The sequence below is a fragment of the Phocoena sinus genome, chromosome 12, assembly GCF_008692025.1.
Source record: "Phocoena sinus isolate mPhoSin1 chromosome 12, mPhoSin1.pri, whole genome shotgun sequence".
Classification (NCBI taxonomy): Eukaryota; Metazoa; Chordata; class Mammalia; order Artiodactyla; family Phocoenidae; genus Phocoena; species Phocoena sinus.
This window is the reverse complement of record NC_045774.1, coordinates 60,261,434-60,276,472: the sequence shown is the minus strand read 5'-3', so window position 1 is coordinate 60,276,472 and position 15,039 is coordinate 60,261,434.

Genomic DNA, 15,039 nt, shown 5'->3' with positions numbered 1-15,039 from the left:
ATGATCCATTGGGATTTATTCCATGAATGCAAAGATAGTTCAACATCTGCAAATCAATCAAAGTGATATAACACATTAATAAAATGAAACATAAAGGCATATCATCACAACAGATGCAGAAAAAGCATTTGGCAAGTTTCAACACCCACTTATGATAAAAATGCTCAATAAAATAGGTATAGAATGAATGTACAGCAACATAATAAAGGCCGTGTGTGACAGACCCATAGCTAACATAATTCTCAATGGTGAAAAACTGAAAGCTATTCCTCTAATATCAGGTACAAGACAAGGATGCCAACTTTTGTTACTCTTATTCAACATAGAATTGGAATTCCTAGCTAAAGCAATTAGGCAAGATAAAGAAATAAAAGTTATTCAAATTGGAAAGAAAGAAGTAAAATTGTCACTATTTGTGGATGACATAATTTTATGTATAGAAAACCCTAAATACTCCACCAAAAAAAGGTTAGAATAAAATACAGTACAGTTACAGGGTACAAAATCAATATACAAAAATCTGTTGGGTTTCTGTAAGCTAACAACAAACTAGTAGAAATAGAAATTAAGAAAACAATCTCAGTTACAATTGCAATAGAAAGAATGAGATACCTCGGAATAAATTTAACCAAGGAGGTGAAAGATCTGTATGCTGAAAACTATAAGATGTTGAAAGAAATCGAGGACACAAAGAAATGGAAAGATATTCTATGCTCATGGATTGGAAGAATAAACATATTAAAAATGTCCAGACTACGTAAAGCAATCTATAGATTCAATGCAATCCCTATCAAAATCCCAATGATATTTTTCATACAAATAGAACAGAAAATCCTAACATTTGTATGGAACCACAAAAGATCCTGAATAGCCAAAGCAATCCTGAGAAAAAAGAACAAAGCCGGAGTTATCATAATCCCTGATTTTAAATTATACTACAAACTGTAGTAATGAGGGCTTCCCTGGTGGCGCAGTGGTTGGGAGTCCGCCTGCCGATGCAGGGGACGTGGGTTCGTGCCCCAGTCCGGGAGGATCCCACATGCTGCGGAGCGGCTGGGCCCATGGGCCATGGCCGCTGAGCCTGCACGTCTAGAGCCTGTGCTCCGCAGTGGGAGAGGCCACAACAGTGAGAGGCCTGCGTACCACAAAAACAAAACCAAAACAAAACAAAACTATAGTAATATAGCTATCAAAACAGCATGGTGTTGGCAGAAAAAGAGACACACAGATCAATGGAACAAAACTGAGAGCCCAGAAATAAACCCACATGTACATGAATAATTAATTTATGACAAGGAACAAGAACATACAATGGAGAAAGTATAGTCTCTTCAATAAATGGTGTTGTGAAAACTGGACAGCTACATGCAAAAGAATGAAATTAGACCAATGTTTTATACCACAAAATTAACTCAAAATGTATTGTAGACTTGAATGTAAGACCTGAAATCGTAAAACTCCTGGAAGAAAACATAGGCAGTACACTCTTTGATGTTGGTCTTAACAGTATCTTTCTGGATATTCCCTTGTCTCCTCAGGCAAGGGAAACAAAAACAAGAATAAACAAGTGGGACTACATCAACTCAAAAGCTTGTCCACAGCAAAGGAAACCATCAACAAAACGAAAAGACAACCTATGGAATGGGAGAAAATATTCACAAATCATTTATCCAGGGAGGAGTAAATATCCGAAAAATATAAAGAACTCATACAGCTCAACAGCAACAAAACAAACAACTCAATTTAAAAATGGAAAAAAGATCTGACTAGACATTTTCCCAAGGAGGACATACTGATGGCCAACAGACATAAGAGAAGATGTTCAACATCACTAATTATTAGGGAAATGCACATGGAAACTACAATGAGATATCATTTCATGCTCCTTAGAATGAGTATCATCAAAATACAAGAAATAACAAGTGCTGGAGAGGATATGGAGAAAAGGGAACGTGTATTCACTGGTGAACCCTTATTCACCAGTGTAAGTTGGTGTAGCCACTATGGAAAACTGTGGAAATTCCTCAAAAAACTAACAATAGAACTGCCATATGATCCAGCTGTTCCACTTCTGGATATTTATGTGAAAAATATAAAAACACTTATTCAAAAAGATATATGCACCCCTATGTTTATTGTAGCATTATTTACAATTGCCAAGATGTGGAAACAACCTAAGTGCCTGTTGACAGATGAATGGATATAAGAGATGTGGTGCATATGTATAATGGAATACTACTCAACCATAAAAAAGATAAAACCTAGTCATTTGCAACAAATGAATGGACCTTGAGGTTACTATGCTAAGTGAAATAAGTCAGACAGAGAAAGACAAATACCTTATGATTTCACTCCTATGTGGATTATAAAACAAAACTAAAACAAATGAACAAACAGAACAAAACAAAAACAAACACACAAATACAGAGAACAGATTGGTGGTTACCAGAGGGGAAGCAGAGTAGGGAGAGGGCAAAAATGAGTAGAGGGGGTCAACTGTATGGTGATGGATGGAAACCAGACTTTTGGTGGTGAACACACTGTATGTAGTATATACAGAGGTTGAATTATAATGCTATACACATGAAACCTGTATAATGTTATAAACCAGTGTTACCTCATAAAGAAAACAGTAAATAAAATAAAAGTGAATGTATGGAAAAAAAGAACATAGTCAAAAAATAAAACATACTCACGAAAAAGGGGTCCCTCAGAAGTCAATACGACTATCGTAAGATAGTATACTGACACATATTATTATTTGAGGCATTCTAATAAAAGATGCTATTTAACTAGGTTAAAAGAATTAATAGTTTGAGCATTCATAGACTTAGGGTCAAATACTTGTGCTAGAATTTACTAACTTGGTAATTTATTTCAGTTCTGTAAGTTTCCATCTCCTCATATATAAAATGGATATGACAGTATCTACCTTAAAGGGTTTTAATGAAGTTTGCAAGTGATTAAGATATTGTCTGGTACTTGGTAAGTGTTTTATAAATGGTAGCTAAAAGTTTTAAGCTTGATTATCTCATTTTTGAGACCACTCAAAATTAAAGTCAGAAACAGTTATATGATTTTCAATGAAGGATGAGACCCTTGAGATCACCTAGTAGGAAAACATGGTCAGAAAAATCCACAAGAAGAAATAAGCTACTTTATAAAGGCAAGAATTGAGTCTCTTTTAGTATGAGGACCCCAAACCCTACATTCCTTGATAATGCTTTTGTATGCCCTTGCATTACAACATGGGGCAATAAGGGAGATAGTGATCATAGAGAATTATTAAGAGAAGTTAACATACAAACCTGACATCTCTGAGGCTAAACACAATAAAAGTTTGTTTTCCACTCCTGTCACAAGCCATTGTAAGTCAGAAAGTTCACCTGGGAAGTTCTTCACTCAGACTCCTTTCTCTTGGCTCCATCACACTCTGGGATATCCTTGGAATTCTCTGATGGATTCACTTCATTTGTTCAATCAGTACATAAAAGAAAAGGATCATGTGAGATATTTTAGGGGTCATGCCTGGAAATGAAATTCATCTTTTTCATCTACATTCTATTGGCCATATCCCCAGCTGCCTACAATGCACCTAGGAAATGTAGTCTTCCTGTGTATCCACAGTGTGTGGACCATAGACCATTGTCTCTGCTACAGTAGACAGTGAAAGAAGTATCTTACCAGTTCTAGGAAGTTTTATACAAAAATAGGGTGAATTATGTATCCTTATGTAATCTCTGCTGGATTGTAAGCTCTCTGAGCCTGGGGACATGACTTGGTCATTTCTTACTTCCAGCTAGTGCTCATTAAATAGTTTAAGGTAAATAGTAGGTTTTTTGTTTTGTTTTGTTTTGTTTTTTTGTGGTACGTGGGCCTCTCACCACTGTGGCCTCTCCCGTTGTGGAGCACAGGCTCCGGACGCACAGGCCCAGTGGCCATGGCTCACGGGCCCAGCCTTTCCACGACATGTGGGATCCTCCTGGACCGGGGCACGAACTCGTGTCCCCTGCATCGGCAGGCGGACTCTCAACCACTGTGCCACCAGGGAAGCCCTAAATAGTAGTTTTGTTAAGTAAATTAATCCAGAAAGCCTGGTAAATTCTGTATAATTTTATATTTATGGCATTTCAGTTTGGAAATAAGTCTGTCTAGTATTAAAGACAAAGTAAGTTGTAACAGAAAGAATTCAGTGTGATCTTGAATACCTTTACACATTAGTTGAATAATAGAATCAATGTAGCTTACTGTAGTTGAAATATTAGAAAAGTTTTGGACATTTACTGGACCACATAAATTATGACCTTACTCCTTGGGCTGGAATTTGCTTAAAGATAATATAAATAAATATGGATTATATAAAATTCTAAAAAAGGAATCTAAGAGTATCTGTATAAAAAGATTTATCTATTCCTTGCCTCCAAAAAATATCTGAAAAAGATTTCATTTTTCTAAGTATTCCTTTCCTTCCTAAATCTGGAATTTTAGAACTGAAAGAGAAGAAGCTCCACTCTCCTGATTTTCTTCTGGTGGTCAAGAGAGAAATGAGAAGAATTTAGTTCATTTACAAAAAAGTAAATAAATATTTTAAAATTTATTAGCACAAGAGGTGTAGCAGAACGGATAAGTATTGCAGGAAGTGGATATGGTAGCTTGGTGACCGGGTAGAAGAATCATCCAAGACAAAATGACAGACTCAGCAGCGGTTCACTGTTTGACAGTGAGATTTTGGACAATACCGTCAGGATAAAGTACTTTTCATGCTAAATTCATTTATAGGCCTCAGGCTTGGGGATGACTCAGACCGCCGATGAGAATTATAGACAATGACATAATTTTGAAAGAAGATAATAGAGTGGAAGAAATGAGTAAATGTTTTTGTAAGTAACAGTGACAACAATAAAACAATAATAAAACCATTAAAATGGAAGGGTTACACTAGAATGTACTATAGATGTTGCTGTAGATATTTTTGCCATCTCTATAATTGATTCTGGTGAATCTTACTTCAGTTCGATACTTTTGTCACCTGTCTACAACACAGAATTTAAAAAAAAGAAAACTGATGTACAAAATACCAACAAAAATTATTGCTGAACATAGTTATTTCAACTTATTTGAAATGTAATGGTCCCTGAACCTCAGTGAAGTTTGGAAACTGCTGGAAAACTATCGAGAAAGCAAATAGAGATATTTTAAAGGCATAGCTAAAAATAGGCGATTTTTTTAGACTTTAGATTCAGTACCATTTTCTTTAAAATTCAAAACCATATTTGTTAGAGTTCTGGCATAAGGCATCTGAGGAAGTTGCTGCCAGAAGATTTTTGCTCATCTCAAAACAAACAAACAAAAAAGAAAACAATAGGCTTGGTAATAGATACTGTTTGATGTGAGAGATTGGCCGTATATATTCAGTAGAAACGGGAATCAGTGGAAATTCTAAAATTTATGAAATAAAACACATTGTTGACTTTGTTTTTTCCAAATTGAAATTATTGGTTGGGCTTAATGGCAGTTGGCTTCTTTATTTTTTATTTTTATTTTTTTGGCTTCTTTAAAGTAACTAAATTGACAACCAAAAAGTGAAAGCCTGTTTTTAAGTTCTTTTCATGTCTTTCACCACCTAAAACATATCTATGCATAATGAACTTTAAAATGCATGCTTTTTATATCCTCTGCCACAATTATCGTTTACAGATTTTAACTCTTATAAAGGATCTCTGAGAAATAATTTCTAAATACTGCTTACCCTGTGCACACGCATGTGCACACACACACACAGATACACACATTAAATGTGCATCAGGAAGATGTGTAAGGGTTATATCTTTATATTGACTGAGTTATTTAATATCGAAGATTCGTCTTTTTTCTATTTTTATTGAAATTAAGCAATATCTTAAAGGAGTCCTTTAGTCATCTGACACAATCTAAAATACCTTCATTTTCAATCTCTGTGGAGTTAAGCGGAAACCGGTGTACTGCCTTCTGCTTTCTTTCAAGAATAGAATTTAGTTGTACTAAGGTAATGGTGCAAATTTACAATATCCATAAAAGCACCGTTATTGTATTGCTTTGCCTAATGCATTAGGAAAAGAAGACCACTTGGCAGACACCACACATCTACAAACAAACAAAATGCACTAAAATCAAAATTGCATTACTTTTGTCAATAATTTGTGTTATAATTTTTATGGCAAAAATTAATAGAAAGGATTCCTTAAATAAAAATAGGTTTGACATTTTCCTTTTGTTGTTGCTGCCCTGATTGTATTTACATCTAGTCATTTATTGCCCATTAAAGAAGTAATGCTATGTTAATGTAAGGGGGAAAAAAAAATCAATGCTACTGAAATCAGTAGCTGTGGGGGAACAGTGCAGCAGCTGGTTTGCAAACAGTGAGCCCATATAGATCAATGAAATTACAAGCTGAATCTGCTGATGCTCACAAACTGCTCCAGCAGTGTGCTGTCTAACCTTTTTTCAAGTTCAAAAGCTCTAGAATCCCAGTGATAACTAAATGGAAAGCAGGGCAAAGGCAACCAGGAGACAATGACAAGGCACCTGGAGTATTTTACTGTGATATGTGATGTTCTGCTTTTGCATCTACCAGGGTAACTACATACCTTTAACCTGTAGAAAAGCCCTATAATCTATAAATGAGCCACATAGAGAGCTTTCACATCCCAGAAAATCTCTACCTTAAGAGGGTTCCTTGACCTGGAACATCAGAAGTCTCCATGATACTTCACAAATCTGCTTGTTGAGCTAAATTCCAGAAACTATTAATCTGTGAGATAATGTTGGGATTCTAGAATATATGATGTGTTGGGTTTGTTGACTTATTATGATCTCTAAAGTTTTATTTATTATGAGAGATTATTATATCCATTGAGCCTTAGCTTTTTGATAACAAATCACTGATCAGATACATTCACATGTAATATTTGAAAAAGACAACAAATTTTCCATCTCAATAAACTGATTCTTAGTATCAGTTTAAATGACAGTAGTAAGTGTTTTTCCCTATGGATATTGAATTTTCAAATTTTTTTTTAGTTAAGCCTTCCTTGGGCACTCAGGTGTATTTTAAATGTATTTCCTAAGACACACGAAAACTTTAACATAAGGAGTGTTAATTGACACAAAGAGAGGGAAGTCAGTATTCACAGAAGAGAATCATAACAACTTGTTGATGAATTAAAAAGCAATAAGCTAATTCTGTTTAAAACCGGAAGTGATCTTTGACATTGACACACGTAACGTGGTTTTTCTACCACCTGGACAGGATAAATGACTTACCCAAGATCACACATCTATTAAATGGTAATACTGGAACTTAGATCCAAACATTTCTAGGTCAATGGGCAGTGCTGTCCCCACCACATGATGCTACCATTAACATTGATTTGGGTGGGAAAAAAGGAAGAGAATGTGGAAGGCAGAAGAAAGTAGAATGCAGATTTTCCTGGGAGGCTTTTATTCAAGTGTATACAGATATATATTTGTATATATAAGTGTATACATATATATATTTATCCATAAAATCATATGGAATAAAATTAATCATAAAATATTATTCCTACTTAAATTCTTCTTAATCCAGTTGTTGACAAGAAGAACAAAAAGGTTTTTATCCCCTTCCTTCCTCTCTCCCTCCCTAAACCAATTAAAGAAAATGCAAAACAAAACTAGTGGTTATAGGGCCAACCTAAGGCAAGCCTGTCAGCAAGGCTGACCATACTCCATCTCCTCCTCAAATATGCACTGAGTAAAAATGTCCTGAGAGGCACAAGACGTGCTTTTGTTGAACCCTAGTTCAGTAATTATATTGATTTAAATCATTCTGTCTGTCTCAATCCTCTAAGATAGTGACACCAGAGTGACATGATCTTTATGGGACTGGCTCACAATGTAATGGCAGAAATCTCAGCTAAATAACACAATTGGCAGCTCTCATAATTCAGGCTCCTTATTCAAATCTACCTGGATTTTTATTCAAAATCACTTCTTTTGTATGATTCTTTAAAAATTAATACAATTTTTAGTGGATGAGATAAACAGGAGTTATATTCTTTTCCATATAAAGAATACTCACACGAGATAAATTGTTACATTTTAGGGTGTATACATTTAAAAAATAATGTCAACAATAAGCAGAGTATTGATGCTATCTCCTAAGTAATTTTAGAAAAGCTAAATATGAGCAATACCTATATTTTACTTATTAATATTTTAGGTAGTGTGACCCCTGTTAAACACACCAAGTGATACAATTAAAAATTATAATATTTTAAATATTCTCATATTTTCAAATTTTCAAAATATTTTCATTTCTTCATTTTGATATCCTAATGAATACTGTGAGGCAAGAAGATTGGATATTATTACCTCCAGTTCAGAGAAGAATATGAAGAGGTCAAGTCAACTAATCAGAGATGAGAACTCAACTCCGGGGAACAACTCCATTATTTCATTATTGCCTCTCTTTTATACTTTGAGTTGGGATATATGAAGTAAGAAAAAAACTGAAGGATGAGGTGAAAAATTTGCTCCTCATACTGTATGAGTATACTTATGATTCTGACCCAGAAAGAAAAAGACACTCAGGGTCTTTAAACTCGGGTAATGGAGTAAGTTCACATTTCAAAAATAATTTTCCAGGGCTTTTAAAAGAGCAATGTATTAACACGTGGCAGAGCATAACAGAGTTATTGCAAAGTCTTCACAAAGAAGACAAGAAATCATTAAATATACAATCGTGCTGTACTGTAGCTGTGGAGGATGGTTGATGAAGCAGATGGAAGTATCATGGAGTTTATTATATCTGCAACATGGGGGAAGTATTTCCAAGTAATTCTCCACCTGGCGAATGTCCTTTTTCCAGCTAAAAGCCAGAATAATATCATCTACCACCATCACCAAAGAGTAGAGACGTGCAGGGCAAGTGGACAGAGGACAAAGAAAAAGCAGTGGGTATAGCTGACAGGCAAGATCTAGACAAAAACAAAATAATAAACTAAAGAGAACACAGTCAGGTACTTTCTTTTGATACATTAATGATTAATGGTTTTATAAGTTCTTTTTTCATGAGGATTAGTTAATATTATATATATTATTTGTAATAGTAATTGGTATGTTTGCTTAAGTTGACTCTAGGTAAAATGTACATAATTCATTTCACAGTGTGGCTTTTTACTTATTCTCAGCTAATCCATCTGTTAACATTATGCAGTTCTGAATTAACATAATCTATTAAGAATGGTTAAAATAAAAGAGAGCTATCTGAATTGGGTAGAAACCATTATATAATTGTAATCACAATTGTGATGTTGAACAGAAAAAGACAAGAAAAGCTGCCCTCTTTCAGCATGCTGCCTTAAAAAGGCCTCATCCTTTCCGATTGTGCCATTCTTCCTAGTTTTATAATATATAAATCATCAAGTTTTTTTTTGGTACTTTCCACATTACAAGACTCATTGGTTGAATGATTAAATTGAATGATGGTATGGATATATAGCTCTAACCAGTGTGTGTGTGTATGTGTGTGTGTGCGCAAATAAACATTGGTTAGAAATTGATTTAGATGTCACATTTATAGACTTAGTTCTGTTTAAAAATTTGTGTCAACTTTATATAAATATACTACATCTAATTTGATCATTTTTGACAGCTGTTTACACCCATGAAATACCTCCACAGTTAGATACAGACCATTTCCATCACAATCAATATTCCTTGCGTCCCATTGCCCTATTGCAGACCATTCCTCCTGTCACTCACAATTCCAGGCAAACATTGATTTTTTTTCAATTTTATATTGAAGTATAGCTGATTTACAATATTGTGTTAGTTTCAGGTGTACAGTAAAGTGATTCAGTTATACATATACATATATCCATTCTTTTTCAGATTCTTTTCCCATATACGTTATTACAGAATATTGAGCAGAGTTTCCTGTGCTATACAATAGGTCCTTGCTGATTACCTATTTTATATATAGTAGTGTGTATATGTTAATCCCTAAATCCTAATTTATTCCTCTCCCTGACCTTTCCCCTTTGGTAAACATAAGTTTGTTTTGGAGGTCTGTGAATCTGTTTTGTAAATAAGTTCATTTGTATCATTTTTTTTTTTTTTTTTAGATTCCACATATAAGTGATATCATGTGACATTTGTCTTCCAGTGTCTGACTTACTTCATTTAGTATGATAATCACTAGGTCCATCCATGTTGCTGCAAATGGCATTATTTCATTCTTTTTTATGGCTGAGTAATATTCTATTATATATATGTACTACATCTTCTTTATCCATTCCTCTATCAATGGACATTTAGGTTGCTTCCATGTCTTGCTATTGTAAATAGTGCTGCAGTGAACACTAGGGTGCATGTATCTTTTTGAATTATGGTTTTCTCTGGATATATGCCTAGGAGTAGGATTGCAGGATCATATGGTAGTTCTATTTTAGTTTTTTTAAGGAACCTCCATACTGTTTTCCATAGTGGTTGTACCAATTTATATTCCCACCAACAGTGTAGGAGGGTTCCCTTTACTCCACACCGTCTCTAGCATTTATTGTTTGTAGACTTTTTGATGATGGCCATTGTGACTGGTATGAGTTGATATCTCACTGTAGTTTTGATTATTAAATTAAGTTTATGCATTTTAGGAAAGAATACTATAGAGGTGATTTGTCCTTTGCAGTCTATCATATCAGGGGGTGCATGATGCTGATATATCTTATCATATTAACCATGATCACTTGATTAAGTTAGTGTCTGCTGGGTTTCTCCATTGTTATTTTTGTTTGTAATAGATAAATATCTTGGAGGATACATTATTATTTAATGTAATTATTAATATGCCTGAATTTATGTCTATTATTTTCTCTTTTTCCTTATTTTATTGGGGGGCATTCTTTTTCTTTTGCCTTTGGATTATTTTAATACTTTTTCCATCTAGCTTATTTTTTGGCTTTTGTGTGTGTCGTGTGTGAGTGACAGTACCATGATTTCGTGTTGTCAGTGTTTTGCACTTTGGCTATTCTAGTAGGCATGCAGTGGTATCTCATCATTGTTTTCTTTTCTTTTCTTTTTTTAATATTTATTTATCTATTTGGCTGTGCCGGGTCTTTAGTTGCGGCACGTGGGATCTTCGTTGCCATGCGCAGAATCTTTGTTGTGGTGTGCAGGATCTTTAGTTGCAGCATGTGGGATGTTTCAGTTGTGGCATGTGGGATCTAGTTCCCTGACCAGGGATTGAACCCGGGCCCCCTGCACTGGGAGTGCAGAGTCTTAACCACTGGACCACCAGGGAAGTCCCTCATTGTTGTTTTCATTTGCATTTTCCTAATGACATATAATGTGGAGCATATTTTCATATAATTATTTGTCAACCGTATATCTACTTTCATAAGGTATCTGTTCAGGTCTTTTGCTCATTTTTAAATCAGATTGTTATTTTCATTTTTATTGAATTAAATATTATATTTTTTAATTCAAAAATTTTATTAGGTTTATTTTGTATTTCTAAGCTAAAATTTCCTATCTTTTCATCCATTACAGGCATATTTTCCTTTACCTCAGTGAGCACATTTCTAATAGCTGCTGTAAAATCCTTGACAATTTCAACAACTGGGCCATCTTGCAGTTGACTTATACTTATTTGTTTCTTGCTTGAGACCGTCATATTTTCCTAGTTCTTTGAATATAGAATAATTATGCATAGTTTCCTGGATGTTGGACATGTCATGTTTTGGATCCTCTGGATTCTGCTCTATTTTTCAAAGAGTGGTATTGTTTTGTTTTTAAAAGCAGTTAGCTTGATTAGACTCAAACTTCAAACCTTGTCCCACTTGTGGTGGGCAGCAGCTTTGATCACTGACTCTTTTCTTTACTGTATTCCCCCTTACTCTCTGGTTGCCCTAGTCGTGCATGTCCTTTCCTCTGGTTCAACTAGCCAGAAAACATGGTGACTATTAGAGTTTTAGCAACCCTTCTCCACTGGTATAACTGTGAATGCCCTCAGGGCAAAGCTACAAAAACAGGGCACTCTATGCCAGTGGCTTTTTCCAAGTTTCACCTTCCCTGTACAATCCATTTGCTTTGTTTAGTTTCCAGAGCCCTAGAATGTTATGTTTTTTCTTTTGGTTTTTTTTCTCTATTTTGTTTGTTTCTCCCTGTGAATCTCTAGTTGTAATCTACAGGAGTACAGGAAGTTTTATATCACAAGCATACTCCTCCATAAAAGTAGCAGAGCCTTAGGCCATTTAATTCTTGATGACAGACATGTATCTTACTCAAAGAAATAAAACGATGCTTGGGATAGCTGAAATGCTCTGCTGCCTGACATATGAATATGATTGTGATTGTATTTCTATTAACAGACATTGAATATCTCTAGCAAGTGAGTGCAGTTGATAGTCATCTTAATCAGGGAAGATTATTTTACAAAACAAAGCTCCAAGGGAGAAAAAAATGGAGCGGTTTGAGAATGAGTAGTTTTTGCTTGGCAACATATAATTTGAATAAACTCTCATAGCTGAGAAATGAGAGATGATAGAGCTAAGTCACTCTGATCTATATAGCCTTCCAAATTTTTTATGTTTGTCACATTTTATTTCTTATCTCATATGATAACCATCTGAATCTTAAGTTGCTTCTACTGGTGACTAAAACTGAGGAGGCAGTATTGTGTAGTGAATAAGTCAGATTTTTATATTCACATTACAGCTCCACCACTTCCTAGTTCTATGACCCTGGGTAGGTTACCTAATTTCCTATACTGAAATTTTCTCATCTTTAAAATGGGGGTAATAGTGCTACTTGCCTCATAAGATTCTTATAAAGAAATTAATGTATATTCAGATTTTAGAAAGTGCTTGGCACATAAAAAAAATCCCATTACTAATTATTATTTTAACCTTAGAAATATCAAGATTGTAGATAGGTCCTAAAAATTTCAAATAGGCAAGGGGACTCATGGAGAAGAGCACAACATGGAGAGAATGGCAATACTCATAGTAGACCTACCACATTTAGATATTGATGGGGGTAAATTTATTATTATTTAAGTTTAGTCTTAGCGTTTCTCTTTTTTTCTATATTATTTTGCATTACTTTTCTTTTTAAAATAGAGATCCCTCTTCATGGAATTATCTTCTTTTTCTTCTCTGCCTGGAAAACTCCTTTGATGTATACCCTTCAAAAACTTACCTAGTTTTTGAGGTAAGTTTTTAAGGTAAACTTACCTTTACCATGTAGCTCAAATGACCCCCAGAAGGCAGAATAATATAGGGAGTTAGTAAAAATTTTAGAATTAGACAGATTTTGAATATTAGCAATATCACTCACAAGATGTGGACGGGATATGTAATATGTTGAGCCTTATCCTCATCTAAAAATGAGGGGAAAGACTGTCTATGTAAAAGGAAGGTGATGAAGTTTAAATAAGATGGCTTTTGTTGAGTGCTTAATCAGGATCTGGAACATATTAGGTACCCAATCACAGTGAATTCCCTTCTCTTTCCTCATTTCCTTCTGCTATGAAGTCTTCCTGAACACTGCCAAGAAGATCACATCTGTTCCTCCTCTAGTCTGTCATTCAGTCTTCAGCATACTCCATTAATATATCTTTCTTTACCACTGTGTATTCTTCTCCTTGAGGGTGGAGGCGTACATGTTTCATATCTATCTGTACACCTAACATAGCACCCGAGCCATTGTAGACTGTCTAAATGTTTGTTTGTTTATAGAATGAATAAAAATACTATTAACTTGAATTTTATTTGAATATATAATTTTCACTTATTAATTAAAACCCTCAGAGTAGATAAAAGAGCATTTGAATCAAATGTAATACTGTAGAGGAAAACAAATATGAGGACTTTTGTCTTATTCTGACATTTTTTTAAAGTAATGAAAACATCCCCATGACCAGAAATACTCAGGAATAATTCCTCTTGACTGCAGTAAGTACCTACTTTTGAGGAATAGAAAGCTGATGAGCTGCAGGCTTCCCTGCTGCTAAATTCATCTAACAAGGCACTCCTGATGTGTTCTGATTTTAAGGCCAATGGGAACTCTATAGATTGGCTTGCTTCTCTCTTTCCTGAAAAAGAGAGGACTTTGAGCTGTGCATATTTATGTTGGTAAAAAAATTCTGGTGTGAAATGGGAATCCAAGAATCAAGCCTAAGCCATCACAAACAGTAATAAAGTGAATCTGTACACATATTGCCTTTGGTGCTTCTAGGATGAGGTCTGCATAGCTTAGGTAAGGCTGAAAAATCAGTAGTTATCTGCACCTCTGGACCTTGTAGTTATGACCTTTCCTGTGTTTTGAACAAGACAATTGAGAGACATTGGGTTCTTTAAATGGATTAATCCCTTGGAATACCTTATGTGGTTGGGAGTTGAAACAATGGTATCAGAAATGCCAAAAACGATTGGGGCAAACCTTGCCAAATACTAAATACAAACAAAATGGTCTTTTTATTTGTTTGTAGAAGTAACTGAGGAAAAAGGCTTAGGCTTTCTCCTGAGGAAGCTGGGCAAATGCTACCAGCTGAGCGAAAACAGCAGGATGACTCAACTCCAATTGCTACATTTTACATCAAGGAAAGCGGTATGCAAATAGAAAAGATAGAAGTGACACAAAGGAGGGAAATCAAACTGAAGACTGGGACAAAGATGCAAGAGCACATCCAGCTGTAACATGTGAATAATACTCCTAAATCAGATAGACATGTTTCATTCTAGGATATTAAAAACACATAAAGATAGGATCACAGTAACATTATCATTACACTATTAGGAATAATGGAAAGTCAGAAAGGTAATGACCCAGGTAAGAAAGTGTTAAGAAGAGGATAAGGTGAACTGTAGAAACCACAGCTTGTAAACTTTGATGATGTAATTTGGCAGAATTCTATTCTTTACTGTTAATCAGATGGTTACTAACCTCCTAGGAAAAAGAAAGCAGCATTAATTAGAAACTACTATGGGTATATTGAAAACATTTCATTTGTAAATCAAA